Source organism: Mirounga angustirostris, unplaced genomic scaffold (genome assembly GCF_029215605.1).
Source record: "Mirounga angustirostris isolate CCGP_5_RB_7025 unplaced genomic scaffold, mMirAng1.0.hap1 SCAF_4, whole genome shotgun sequence".
Classification (NCBI taxonomy): Eukaryota; Metazoa; Chordata; class Mammalia; order Carnivora; family Phocidae; genus Mirounga; species Mirounga angustirostris.
This window is the reverse complement of record NW_026991712.1, coordinates 150,203,910-150,217,632: the sequence shown is the minus strand read 5'-3', so window position 1 is coordinate 150,217,632 and position 13,723 is coordinate 150,203,910. Positions and strand designations below refer to the sequence as shown.

The following is a 13,723-nucleotide window of genomic DNA, read 5'->3' as shown; positions in this document are numbered from 1 at the left end:
GGAGAGAATCTTTTTTTTTTTCACCACCATAACAAATTTATTATTCCAGGTGCTCACGGTGACACCGCACAGTTTCCTGCCTTCTAGCTTCTGTCCAAAGAGAAAGGTCTACCTGCTTGTTCCTTCCCCCTTTCTGAGGGGAAAATCCACTACGGACCATTTACCCAAATAAACCTCTTAATGCGTTGTTTTGTTTTGTTTTTTCTTGGACATTTGAGTTTCTGAAATGGAAAAAAGTGTTCAGTGTCCCATGCCGCCTCCCCCACCCCCACCGGCCAAATAAGTCCCTGCTGCCAGGGCATTTCTGTTGCCTCTGAAATCTTGAAATAAATATCGAAAGAAATGGCATCAAGTGTTCACATTGAGTGATGGCACTGAGTGGGCCCCAGAACCTGTCAGGTAGAGCGTCCCCGTGGACAATCTCAAGGTGTTATGGAGAGTGCGAGGGCTTGTTGCTATGGTCGATCGTCAGCCGGATACAGTGCTGAGTCCCATCCGGGGTAGTGGAGGCAGGGGAGGGCTGCCTACAATTTGTCCAGGGCCGGGATGCCTTCCTTCAGGCCTTTGCGCTTGCATCTTTCGGCCACCACCTGGCTGGGGCAGCTGGTGTTGTCGAAGGGATCCCCCAGCAGGATCTGCCAGTGGTCAAAAACGCACTGGGGGAAGGCCTGGCCGCCAGTATTGAACCTCAGGTCAGCAGTGAAGCCAAAGGACTCATTCACGGGCAGACAGGCCTTCACGACAAACATGTGGGTGCCAGCCACCTGGGACTCCTCAAACACCTGACCCCGCTTCCTGTTCAGGACACCGTAGATGCCACCAACCACTTGTTCCGGACACTGAATCTCCACAAGGTAGATGGGCTCCATAAGCTGGAGCTAGGCAGTCAGCACACTAGCGTAGAGGCAGCGCCAGGCAGTGGGGATGATCTGTGCCCCCCGCGCTGGATGGCATCCACATGCAGGGTCACGTCGTGGACATCAAAGCACACACCACGCATATTCTCTTCACACAGAGCCCTCTCTTTGGTGGCCCACTGGAAGCCAGCTACCATGCTATCCTGATCTCATTGAGGTACTGCACACCCTTGGTGATGTCTGTGAGGACATTGGGGCCAGTGCCGTCGGGCCAAAGCACCAGATCTTGCAGGCCTCAGCCACATCCCACTCATACTTCTCGGCCAGATAGTGGGCCTGCTGCTTGAGCTCCTGCCAGGCGGACACCTCGCCCTTGTCAATGTCCTCAGCCAGGCCATCAGGGAAGGGCCGTGCCTTCATGTACAGCCGGTTGTGCTTGTTGGGGAACTTGGGACAGGCAGAGCACATTCGACTCCTCACTGACAGTCTCACGATAGGAGACTACGTGGTCAGATTTCTTGATGGGAATGCAGGCATGGTCCTCCTCCAGGTCCTTCAGACAGGTCTCCAGGTGCAGCTCCCCAGCCCCTGCAATGATGTGCTCTCCAGACTCCTCAGTGATGCACTGCACCATAGGGTCCGACTTGGCCAGCCATCTCAGACCCTCCACTAGCTTGGGAAGGTCAGCCGGATTCTTGGCCTCCACAGCGACCCAGACAACAGGGCTCATGCTGAACTTCATCACCCGCATGTTGTGGACATGCTCAAAGGTAGTGATGGTGCCAGTCTTCACCAGGAACTGGTCCACACCCACCAGACCCACAATGTTCCCACAAGGCACATCTTCAATGGGCTCCACCTAATGGCCCATCATCAGGATTGTCCTCTGGATGGGTTTCAGGTACAGGTCCTCCTTCTTCCCAGGGGTGTAGTTGGGTCTCATGATCCTGATCTTCAAGCCAGTGGACACCAGCCCAGAGAACACACGACCGAAGGTGTAGAACCGACCTCTGTGGGAGGGAGAGAATCTTAAGCAGCCTTCATATCCAGCATGGAGCCTGATGCAGGCTCAATCTCACAACCCTGAGATCATGACCCAAGCCAAAATCAAAAGTAGGACACTTAACTTACTGAGCCACCCAGGTGCCCCCAGTCTATACTTTTAGATTAACATATAATTCAACCCCATTTATAATAAGTGATTAAATACTGAAAAAAACTGATTGTTATATATTAAAAGAGGAAAAATAATTCCAGGCTACACAAGTACTATGGAAATACAGTTGCCAAAGTAAGCAGTGCTACAATCAAACACTTCATGGCCTTAGTGACAAAGTTTTACTTCCCCAAAGAAAATTCCTGTCTGGGCACTTTTGATAGTGATTAAACATCATAATATATTTTACAAGCACAAACTTTTATCAACTTTGGACTTCAAAAAAATGTCACTGCTGACAAAGAATTATTCTTTTATGGAAATGGTAGAAAAAATAAGCCATACTTTTTATATCAAATATATATAAACATTGCCTTTTCATTTATGGCTAAGGTTGGTATTTCTAGAGCTGTACTTGTCTGGAATTGAGCTTATGCTCTTGCAAGTCTGCCCAGTGCTTTCCTCTTAGAAACCAATCTTCACCTGACACTTCTATAGACTCCTGGAGATACTCTTAGCATTCACAACCTGAAAGAAGTTTCTTAAAGAAAAAACAAAAAGAGATCTTAAGTTGAAGTTGCAGTTACTCTTGGCAACAAGCTTGGGTAACATACAAAAAGTCTAATTCCACAGGTAGAGAAGAATAGAAAATGAAACCAGAATCTTGATAGCAACCCGATTTCCTCATATTTTAAAAACTTATTCTGTTGGTCTCAATTTCTTCTTCTGTAAAGTGGGGATAATTATAGTACCAACACTTCATTGGGTTGCTGCATTAAATCACATAAGACATGGAAATATTTTATATTAGATGTGTCTCAAAAAATGTTGGTTATTTTGATTTGTATTAACTAAGGTAATACACACATAAATGTCTAGCATAGTACCTGGCCAGTATAGATTCTAAATAAACAGTAGTTATTGTTTTAGGAATATCCAAAATAATATAGGTCAGTGAAGTACTAGAATGCAGCAAGTTTCAGAGCCAGTATTCATATCTGGGTCTGCCTGACACCAAAGATCTTAACACAAGATGGCACTGCCACTACAGCATCCTAATATGTTACTTGGAAAAATGAAGCTATGCAGATGTCATTAAGAGCAGTCCACTGAATTTGCAAACCATATATCTGATAAGGAGTTAATATCCAAAATACATAAAGAACTCACAACACAATAGTAAAACACACACACACACACACACAATCCAATTAAAAATGGGTAAGCATGGGGCGCCTGGGTGGCTCAGTCAATTAAGCGTCTGCCTTTGGCTCAGGTCATGATCTCAGGGTCCTGGGATTGAGCCCTGCATTGGGCTCTGCACTCAGTGGGGAGTCTGCTTAAGGATTCTCTCCCTCTTCTCTGTCCCTCCCCCTTGTTCTTACTCTCTAAAATAAACAAAATAAATCTTTAAAAACAAATGGGCAAAGGACCGAACAGATATCTTTCCAAAAAAGATATACAAATGGCCAAGAGGTAAATGAAAAGGTGCTCAGCATCACTAATTATTAGGGAAATGCAAGTCAAAACCACAATGAGATATCACCTCATGCCTATTAGAATGGCTACTATCAAAAAGACGAGCGATAATAAATGCTGGCAAAGATGTGGAGAACAAGGAACCCTTGTACACCGCTGGTGGAATTGTAAATTAGCACAACCACTAGGGAAAACAGCATGGAGGGTCCTCAAAAAATTAAAAACAGAACTACCATATGATCCAGCAATATATTCAAAGGAAACAAAATACTATGTCAAAGAGATATCTACATCCTCATGTTCATAGAAGCATTATCTACAATAGCCAAAATACTGAAGCAACCTAAGTGTCTACTGATGGATGAATGAATAAAGAAGTTATGATGTATGTGTACATTTCAATATTCAAACGTAAAAAAGAAGGAAATCCTGCCTTTTTTGATAACAGGAACAGACCTTGAGGGCATTATGCTAAGTGAAAGAAGTCAGATATAGAAAGACAAGTACTATATATCTCACTTATATGAGGATCTAAAAAAAGAAAGAAAGAAACACACAGAAAAAGAGATCAGATTTGTAGTAACTAGAAGTGGAGAGTTGGGAAGTGGATGAAGGTGTTCAAAAGATACAACTTCCAGTTATAATATAATAAGCACTGGGGATATAGCACAAAAAGATACTCATACCCCTTTGAAACAAAAACCTCCCACCCAACCACTGATCTTCCTTCTCACTCTAAAGATTAGTTCTGTTACCTTTTATGCCTGGGTTCTTTTGCTCTGCATAATGTTTTTGACATTCATCTACACTGTTGTGTGTACCAATAAGGTTCTTTTTCATTATTTAGTAGTATTTCATTATTTTGTAAGGTAGGCAGCTTCTGAAATCACTTCCAATGCTCCCCACCCTCATGGTATTCATGCCGTTTGTAATTCCCTCTCCCATGAGTATGAGCTGTACCAAGTTACTTCTAATGAAGAGAATATAATAATGGTGATGGGATGTGACTTCTGAAATCAGTTTTAAGACTATGGTTTCCATCTTGCTAGCACCCTCTCTCTTGCCCTTTACTTGTTCTGATGAAACCAACTGCCTTGTAAACTGGTATAGAGAGAGGCAAACACAGTAAGGAACAGAGGGCAGCCTCCAACCAAGAGTGAGTGAAGAGCTGAGTCCTGGCTTAACAGCCAACATGGAAATGAATCCTGTCAGCAACCACAACAGTGATCTCAAAAGTTTATACTTCCTTAGTTGAGCCTTGAGATGACATACTAATTGCAGCCCATAAGAGACCAGCTAAACCATGCCTGGATTCCTCATCTACACAAACTGTGAGATAACAAATTGTTTTCTTAAATCACTAAATTTTGAGTCATTTGTTACAACAAATAAAATACATATGGATATTACACAATTTATATATTCTCTTGCTGATAAACATGTTTTTTTCCCTACTGCAAATAAAGCTACTATGAACATTGTGTAAACCCTTTTGTAAATATGTGTTGATTTCTCTTGAATAAATACCTAAGAATGGAATTGCTAGACTGTATGATTAACTTTATTTTAAAAACTGCCAAACTGTTTTCCCAAGTGATTATACCATCATGAATCCCACCAAAGTTCCAATGGCTGCATATCACTATCAACAAAAAGAATTTTCTGTCTTTTTAATTTTAGTCATTCTAGTGGCTGTGGTTTCTAACTATGGTTTTAATTTGTATTCTCTGATGATTAATAATAACTAATGACACTGATCATCTTTTTGTGTGCTTAATGGCTATTGCCTATCTTCTATAAAGCACTGAATAGATGCGTTACAAGTGGACCTTGCATTGTTCTTAATCTTAAGGGGGGGAAGAATTTAGTCTTTAATTATCAAGTATATTAGTTGTATGTTCTTCAGCAATGTGCTTTATGAGGATGACAAAGTTTCCCTCTGTTCTTACTAGTTGTGAGTTTTTTTTATTTTACAACATGAATGGGCATTAAGTGCTTTTTCCTCCACCTACTAAAATGATCAGATGAATTTTCTCATTTATTATTCTAATATGGTGAATTACAATGATTTATAAGCTGCTAAACAAGCTTTGCATTCCTGAATAAACTGACTTGACCATGAGGTATATTATATACATGTGTATTTTATTATATTTTACTGAATTCAACTTGCAAATATTTTTTTAAGATTTTATTTATTTATATTTGAGAAACTGAGCAAGAGAGTGCACGAGCGGGGTGGGGGCAGAGGCAGAGAGATAAGCAGACTCCATGTTGAGTGCAGAGCCCAACTTGGGGCTTCATCTCATGAACCTAAGATCATGACCTGAGCCAAAATCAAGAGTTGGACCTTAACCAACTGAGCCACCCAGGCACCCCAACCTGCAAATATTTTGTAAAGAATTTCTGCCTCTATAATTTTAAGAAATATTGGTCTGTACTTTTCTTTTCCTGTAATGTCTTTGTCTGGTTTTAGTATTAGAGTAATGCTGATTTCGGGCGCCTGGGTGGCTCAGATGGTTGGGCGTCTGCCTTCGGCTCAGGTCATGATCTCAGGGTCCTGGGATCGAGTCCCGCATCGGGCTCCCTGCTCCTTGGGAGCCTGCTTCTCCCTCTGCCTTTCTCTCTCGCTCTGTCTCTCATGAATAAAAAAAAAAAAAAAAAATCTTAGAGTAATGCTGATTTCATGAAATGAATTAGGAAATACATTATCCTTTCTCTATTTATGAATGATTGCTAGTATTTCTTCCTTAAATATTAGATAGACTTTACCAGTGAAGTCATCTAATATTGGGATTGCTTTCTGGGAAGGTTTTTGATTATCAATTCAATTTATATATTTGATGCACACCTATTCAGATTTTTTATTTTTTCTTCTGTTGGCTGTAATCTGTACCTTTAAAATAGTCTTTATAGCTTCTTAAAGTTTGATATATCTTTTAAACTTACTGGCATAAATTTGTTCTTGATGTTGCCTTATAACCCATTTAACATCTAAAAGTTCCTTTCATTTCCAGTATGAACAACTTGTGCTTTCTTTCTTTTGTTCTTATTCACAGTATCAAGTGAATTATCAATTTTATTCATCTACTCAAAAAACAGCTGTAAGTTTTATTTATTTTGTTCATTTTCTCTACTATTTATCCATTTTCTGCTTTATTGATTTCTGTTTGTGTGTATACACATATAAATTTGCTTCCTTCTATAGTTACTTTGGAATTTTATTTGCTCTTTTTTAAAAAAATTCTTAACAGCTTTATTGTAATTGACATGAAATAAACTGCACATATTTAAAATCTACAATCTCGTAAGTTTTGATAAATATATCCAAAAAGTGAAATTCATCATACGCAAGTTTGTAGTTTTATGCATAAAAAGGTTTTTTATGCCCCTTGGTAATTCCTCTACACTCTCCTTACTTCATCCCCAGAGAACTGCTAATTTGATTTCTGTAACTATGGTTTAGTTAGAATTATCTATGATTTTATATAAATGGAACTGCATTAATATACTTTTTAAATCTGGCTTCTTTCATTCAAAAAAGTCTGAGATTCTCCCACATTGTTGTGTGTAACAACAGTCCATTTCTTTTATTCCTAAGTAGTACTACATTATATAGATATACAACAAAGTGTTTATCCATCCACTGGTTTATGGGCATTTGGGGTTATCTATAGTTTGGTGCTTTTACAAATACATTGCCATAAACAATAATGTACATGTCTTCATAGACATGCTTTCACTTCTTTTGGGTAAATACCTAGAAGAGGAATGGGCATTGTATAATAACTTTGTAGAAAACTGTCAAACTCTTTCCTGAAGTGGTTTCTACTGTGTTATCTTCAAATTTACTAATCTTTTCTTCTTCGCCGTCTGTTAATCTTACCTGGTAAATTTTTCATCTCAGATATCATGGTCTTCATCTCTAGACACTCAGTTTGGGCCATTTTAACATTTGCAATGACTTATTATTTTAAATCTTTTCTCTTTTTTATTTTTATTTTTTTATAATTACATTAGACATTTATTTAAAGTAATACATTTGCAGCTCAAATAGTTCTAAATTGTACATTTCATGTTTACCCAACTTCTTAAAAATATTTGTAGGACAGCTGCTACCACAGATTTCAATTCCATGATTATTTCTTTGCCCATTCTTCTCTTTTATTTCCCAAATAACTTCTTTCAGATATGGTTCAAAGTAGAATTTATCCTCTTCATATTATCCACTGCTCTTTAGGCAAAATCTGCTGCCTCATAGGCAGGTCCAGTGCTCTCTTAATGCGAAACATCCTGTCGTTATAAAGGTTCTCAAGAAGACTTCTTATGGCCTCTTTCACAACATCATTCTCAAATATCACCTTGCACTAAACCCAGTTTACTGAACTCTGCCACCACAGGCAACCACAGGCTTGCTCACATTTTTGACCCTTCTCCTCTCTCTTTTAAATGTAAGCATAAGAAAGCTATAAAAACTATTTTAAAATGTCCATACCTGCTAATTCCAACATCTATGTCAGTTCTGAGTTGTTTTTAATCTCTCTCCTCATTATGGGCCAGGTTTTTCTGAATCTTTGAATGCCTGGCAATTTTTATTGGATGCCAGACATTGTGGATTTTACCTTGATGGGTACTGAATATTTTTTTTTCCTATATTCTTGGGCTTTGTTCTAAAATGCAGGTAAGTTACTTGGAAACAGTTCAATGTGCTTGGGTCTTTCTATTAAGATGTCAGTGAGTATCAACCAAGTAGTACTTAATCTAAAGCTAATTATTCCCCATTACCAATGCAAAAGCCTTGAATACTCTATCCAAGCTTCATGAATTATGAGGTTTTCTTTTCTAGCTTGTGAGCACAGATACTATTCCTAATGGTATTCCTTCTAAGCCTTTTGGGTGGTTTATTTAGCTGTTTTAGGAGTGAAGGTAAATCTTGTTGCTATAAGTCAAAGGAGGGGAGGGGACACTTTTCCTACTTCTTAGTAGAAGGGCTGATCATTGCTTTTAGAACTTTCTTCTTTTGTAATTAAGCATTTGAACCACAAATTTCCCTCTCAATACCACTTTGTCAGCATCAAACAATGTTGGTATGCCATGTTTCCATCTTAATTTAGTTCACAATATTTTCTAATTTCTTTTGTGATTCCTTCTTTGACCTTGTTTATTTAGAAATATGTTAATTTCCAAATATATCAGGATTTTCCAGACTCTTGATTTCTATTAATTCCACTATTGTTAGAGAACACACTTCACATGATTTTTAAACTTTTAGTGACTTATTTTATGGCTGAGTATATTTTATGCCTTAATGAATGTACCAACTGCATATGAAAAGAACGTGTATTTTGCTGTGATTATGAGGAGTCTTCACACTTCAAATAGATCAAACTGGTTGATATGTTGTTCGTATTTGCTGTTGGTCTGAACATTTACTATGAGAAAGGAGTGCTGTAATCTCCAATTACCACTGTGGGTTTGTCCATTTCTCATTTCAGTTCTATCAGGTTTTGTTTCATATACTTTCCAACTCTGTTATTAGACATGTGCACATTTTTTTTAAATTCTATTTATTTATTTGACAGAGACACAGCGAGAGAGGGAACACAAGCAAGGGGAGTAGGAGAGGGAGAAGCAGGCTTCCCACGGAGCAGGGAACCCGATGCAGGGCTCAATCCCAAGACCCTGGGATCATGACCTGAGCCGAAGGCAGACGCTCAATGACTGAGCTACCCAGGCGCCCCAGACACGGGCACATTTATGATACCATGTCTTTGTGATGACTGTGATGAGTTGCCATTTTCATCACAAAATGTCTCCATTTGGCCTTAATAATAATCCTTGTCCAGAAGTACTTCATTTAATATTAACATAATATAGTAATATGTTACTAACGTAACATTTCATATCCTGATTAGCATTTTCCTATATATATTTTAATATTATACTTTATATTTAAAGTGGGTTTCTTGTACATATATTTGGTTTTCCTTTTTTATCCACTCTCACAACCTCTACCTCCTAATAAGAATGTGAGATAGGGGAGCCTGGGTGGCTCAGCCAGTTGAGCTTCTGACTCTTGGTTTCCGCTCTGATCATGATCTCAGAGGGTCAAGGGATTGAGCTGCATCGGAATCCCAGCTCGGTGCACAGTAAGCTTGGGAGTCTTTCCCTCTTCCTCTTCCTCCCCTTTTACCCCTCCCCATATGTGTGCACACATGTGCATGCTCTCTCTAAAATAAATAAATAAAATCTAAAAAAAAAAAAAGAAAAAGAAAGAAAAGAATGTGAGATAATTTATATAAATTGTATTCATGGCCTTATTGTTTTATATTCGTCCTACCTTATTTTTTATTTTGGTATTTCTTTCTACCTTCATTTGAATTTATTATTTTTAGGTATTCCATTTCATTTCAACCCTTGGCTTAAAAACTATATTCTGCATTTCACTGTTTTAGTGATTGCTCTTGGGTTTACAATTTGCATTTTTATTTATTTCTTAAGTAGGCTCCTCACCCAGTAGGAAGCCCAACACAGGGCTTAAACTCATGACCCTGATATCAAGACCTGAGCTGAGATCAAGAGTCAAGACGCTTAACCAAATGAGTCACCCCGGCACCCCAATATGCATTTTTAACTTAACACAGTCTGCCTTCAAATAATATAGGACTTGTCTTATAACAGTATACTTATATTCTCCTTTCCTGTTGTTTGTGTGTTTTCATACATTTACTTCTATATAATTCATAAATGCCACAATATACTGTAATTACTTTCACTTTTCAAATGTCTCTCTTTTTAAAAAATTATAAATAAAAAATTTCTCATATGTACCCAAATATTTACAATTTCTGGTGCTCTTCATTTATTTGTGTTGATCTAATTTTCCATCTGTTATCATTTCCTTTTAGCCTAAGGAACTTCCTTTAACATTTCTTGTAGCTTCTGTTTGTGTGAAAAATATATTTAGTCTTCATTTCTGAAAGATACTTTTGTTGGATATAGCATTCTAAGTTAACATTTTATTCCTTTAGCACTTGAAAATATCATTGATTATCTCCTGGCTTGCACTGCTTCTGATAAGAATTCTGTAATCATTATTTTTAAATGTTTCCCTATGTGCAATGTGTCTGTGTTTTCTCACCTCTGACTACTTTTTAAATTTTTTGTGCTACTGATTTTCAGCAATTTTATTATGATGTACCTTGATATGGTTTCCTTTGAGTTACTCCTGATGGAGTTACTAAGCTGCTTATATCTGTGAGTTTATATTTTTCATGAAATTTGGGTAGTTTTCTTCTGTTCTTTCTTTAAAATTTCCCCCTTTCTAACTAGCCCCTCTAGTTCAGGAACTTTACTCACACACACATTAGGCCACTCTTTATGTCCCCCAAGGGTCACTCAGGCTCCATTCCACTATCTACCTCCACTCCTACATGAAGCAAAAATACAAATACAAAATATATTTGCTGTGTGCACTTCACTTTGCATTGTTTTTATTGCTATGTTCTCAAATTCATTGATCTTTTGTCAACAGCATCTAGCCTCTTAACTCCTTTTGGGTAAACGTTATACTTTAGTTCTAGAATTTCCATTTGGTTAATTTTCAGTATTTTTCATTTCTTTCCTCATTGCATTCTTGATTTCCTTTAAACTCTTAAGAATAGTTATAATAACTTTTAAATCATCATCTCCTAACTCTATTATTTTTACCACTGACGTATTTTTATTTTCAAATTTTTCTTCAGGTTATGAATCACTTTTGGCTACTTCTCATGTCTACTAGTTTATTGTGTTTTTTTTCTTAAGATTTTATTTATTTGACAGAGAGAGACACAGTGAGAGAGGGAACACAAGCAGGGGGAGTGGGAGAGGGAGAAGCAGCCTTCCTGTGGAGTGGGGAGCCCGATGCAGGGCTTGATCTCAGTAACCTGGGATCATGACCTGAGCCCAAGGCAGACACTTAATGACTAAACCACCCAGGCACCCCTCATGTCTACTAGTTTTTGACTAAATACCATTCATCATGAAAATTACATTAATGAGTGTCTACACTTAGTGGTGTGCCTTTAAAGAGTGTAGAAGTTTATTCTGACAAGCCCTTAATTTTCACCCATATCAGGCTGATCCTTTTTAGACTCCTTTACAACATTTTTAGGATGGATCTAAAGCAGTGATTCTCAAGAGTATAGTTCACAGATTCCTGAGATTTCTTGAGACTGATTGTACAAAAGTAATGCTAAGTAAAACTGCGGGCAAATCAAAGTAGTGGTGCTAAGGAGCACCTGGGTGACTCAATTGGTTTAAGTATCTGACACTTGATTTTGGATCAGGTCATGACTTCAGGGTGGTGAGATAGAGCCCATGTCAGGCTCCTCAAACAATGTGGAGTCTACTTGAGATTCTCTCTCTCCCTTTTCCACTGTCCCTTCCTCCGCTTGTATACTCTCTAAATAAATAAATAAATAAAATCTTTAAAAAAAAACAAAAACAAAAACAAAATTTGGGGCGCCTGGGGTGCAGTCAGTTAAACGTCCAACTCTTGGTTTCAGTTCAGGTCATGATCTCAGGGTCATGAGATTGAGCCCCCACACTGGGCTCCACGCTCAGCTCCCAGTGTGCTTAAGACACTCACTTCCTCTCCCTCTGCCCCTTCCCCCTGCTCTTGCTCTCTCTCAAATAAATAAATAATAAGAAATAAAAAGTAGTGGTGCTAAGCTGAACTAGTAGTCACTGTATTGCATACTAATAAATATTGTATTAAAAAAAAAAGCCATGAAGTAACAAAAATTATTATTTGTATCAAATCTTGGGGCTTTTAATATTATGTGTGATGAAACTGAAAGCACCCATAAGGCATTTCTGCTACATACTAAAGCACAACCGTTGTACTGAGGAAAAGGACATGTTTACACTGTGAGGTGAACTGTTTTTTCAAAGAACACCATTTTTACTTGAGCAAATGATGTCACACTATGTTATTCAGAGTTGACATTTTCTTAAAAAAGGAACAAAGTAAACCTGTCAATTCAAGGAAAACAAATGACAACTTTTTGTCAATGACAAAATTTGAGCCTTCAAACTAAATTCCAAATTTTTAAAAAATCTGTATATGTCATTATGAGCTTTACAACTTCCCCTTACTTAAAATACATTTCTGTGAGATCAGTGATATTAATAAATGTGATTTACTGATATCATATAATGCCATGTTTCAATATTTGGTTGATCTAACCGAACCAGTATTTTCCAAATAACTATTTTTTTTACTCATTGTGGCATTATTTTTATTTATTTTATTGATTGATTTTTTATTTTTTTGGTGAACACTATTAACATTTTTTTTTAATCATCCAGTTACCCCATCCCTCAACTCCTCTCCCTTCTGTAACCCTCGGTTTGGTTCCCAGAGTCCAGAATCATGCATGGTTTGTCTCCCTCTCTGATTTCTTCACATTCAGTTTTCCCTCCCTTCCCCTATGGTTCTCCATGCTATTATGTTCCACATATGAGTGAAACCATGTAATAATTGTCTTTCTGTGCTTGACTTATTCCACTTAGCATAATACCCTCCAGTTCCACCCATGTCAATGCAAATGGTGGGTATTCATCCTTTCTGATGGCTGAGTAATATTCCATCGTATATATGCACCACATCTTCTTTATCCATTCATCTGCTGAAGAACATCTCGGCTCCTTCCACAGTTTGGCTATTGTGGACATTGCTGCTATGAACATTGGGGTGCAGGTGCCCCTTCTTTTCACTACATCTATATCTTTGGGGTAAATACCCAGTACTGCAATTGCTGGGTGGTAGGGTAGCTCTATTTTTAACATCTTGAGGAACCTCCATACGGTTTTCCAGAGTAGCTGTACCAACTTGCATTCCCACCAACAGTGTAAGAGGGTTCCCCTTTCTTCACATCCTCACCAACACTTGTTTCCTGTCTTGTTAATTTTCGCCATTCTAACCGGTGTAAGATGGTATCTCATTGTGGTTTTGATTCATATTTCCCTGGTGGCTAGTGATGTTGAACATTTTTTCATGTGTTTGTTAGCCATTCGTATGTCTTCTTTGGAGAAGTGTCTATTCATGTCTTCTGCCCATTTATTGACTGGATTATTTGTTTTTTGGGTGTTGAGTTTGAGAAGTTCTTTTTTTGTTTTGTTTTGTTTTGAAGATTTTACTTCTTTATTTGACAGACAGAGAGACACAGTGAGAGAGGAAACACAA

At 38.1% G+C, this 13,723-nt stretch overlaps 1 protein-coding gene and 1 pseudogene across 2 annotated transcripts in view; both read right to left on the bottom strand.

The window, feature by feature from the left end:
* Nucleotides 1–13,723, bottom strand: part of FAF1 (Fas associated factor 1) — a 500,825-nt gene that overhangs the window by 286,934 nt on the left and 200,168 nt on the right. The window lies entirely within an intron of this gene.
* On the bottom strand, nucleotides 11–7,439 carry LOC123859626 (elongation factor 2-like; annotated as a pseudogene).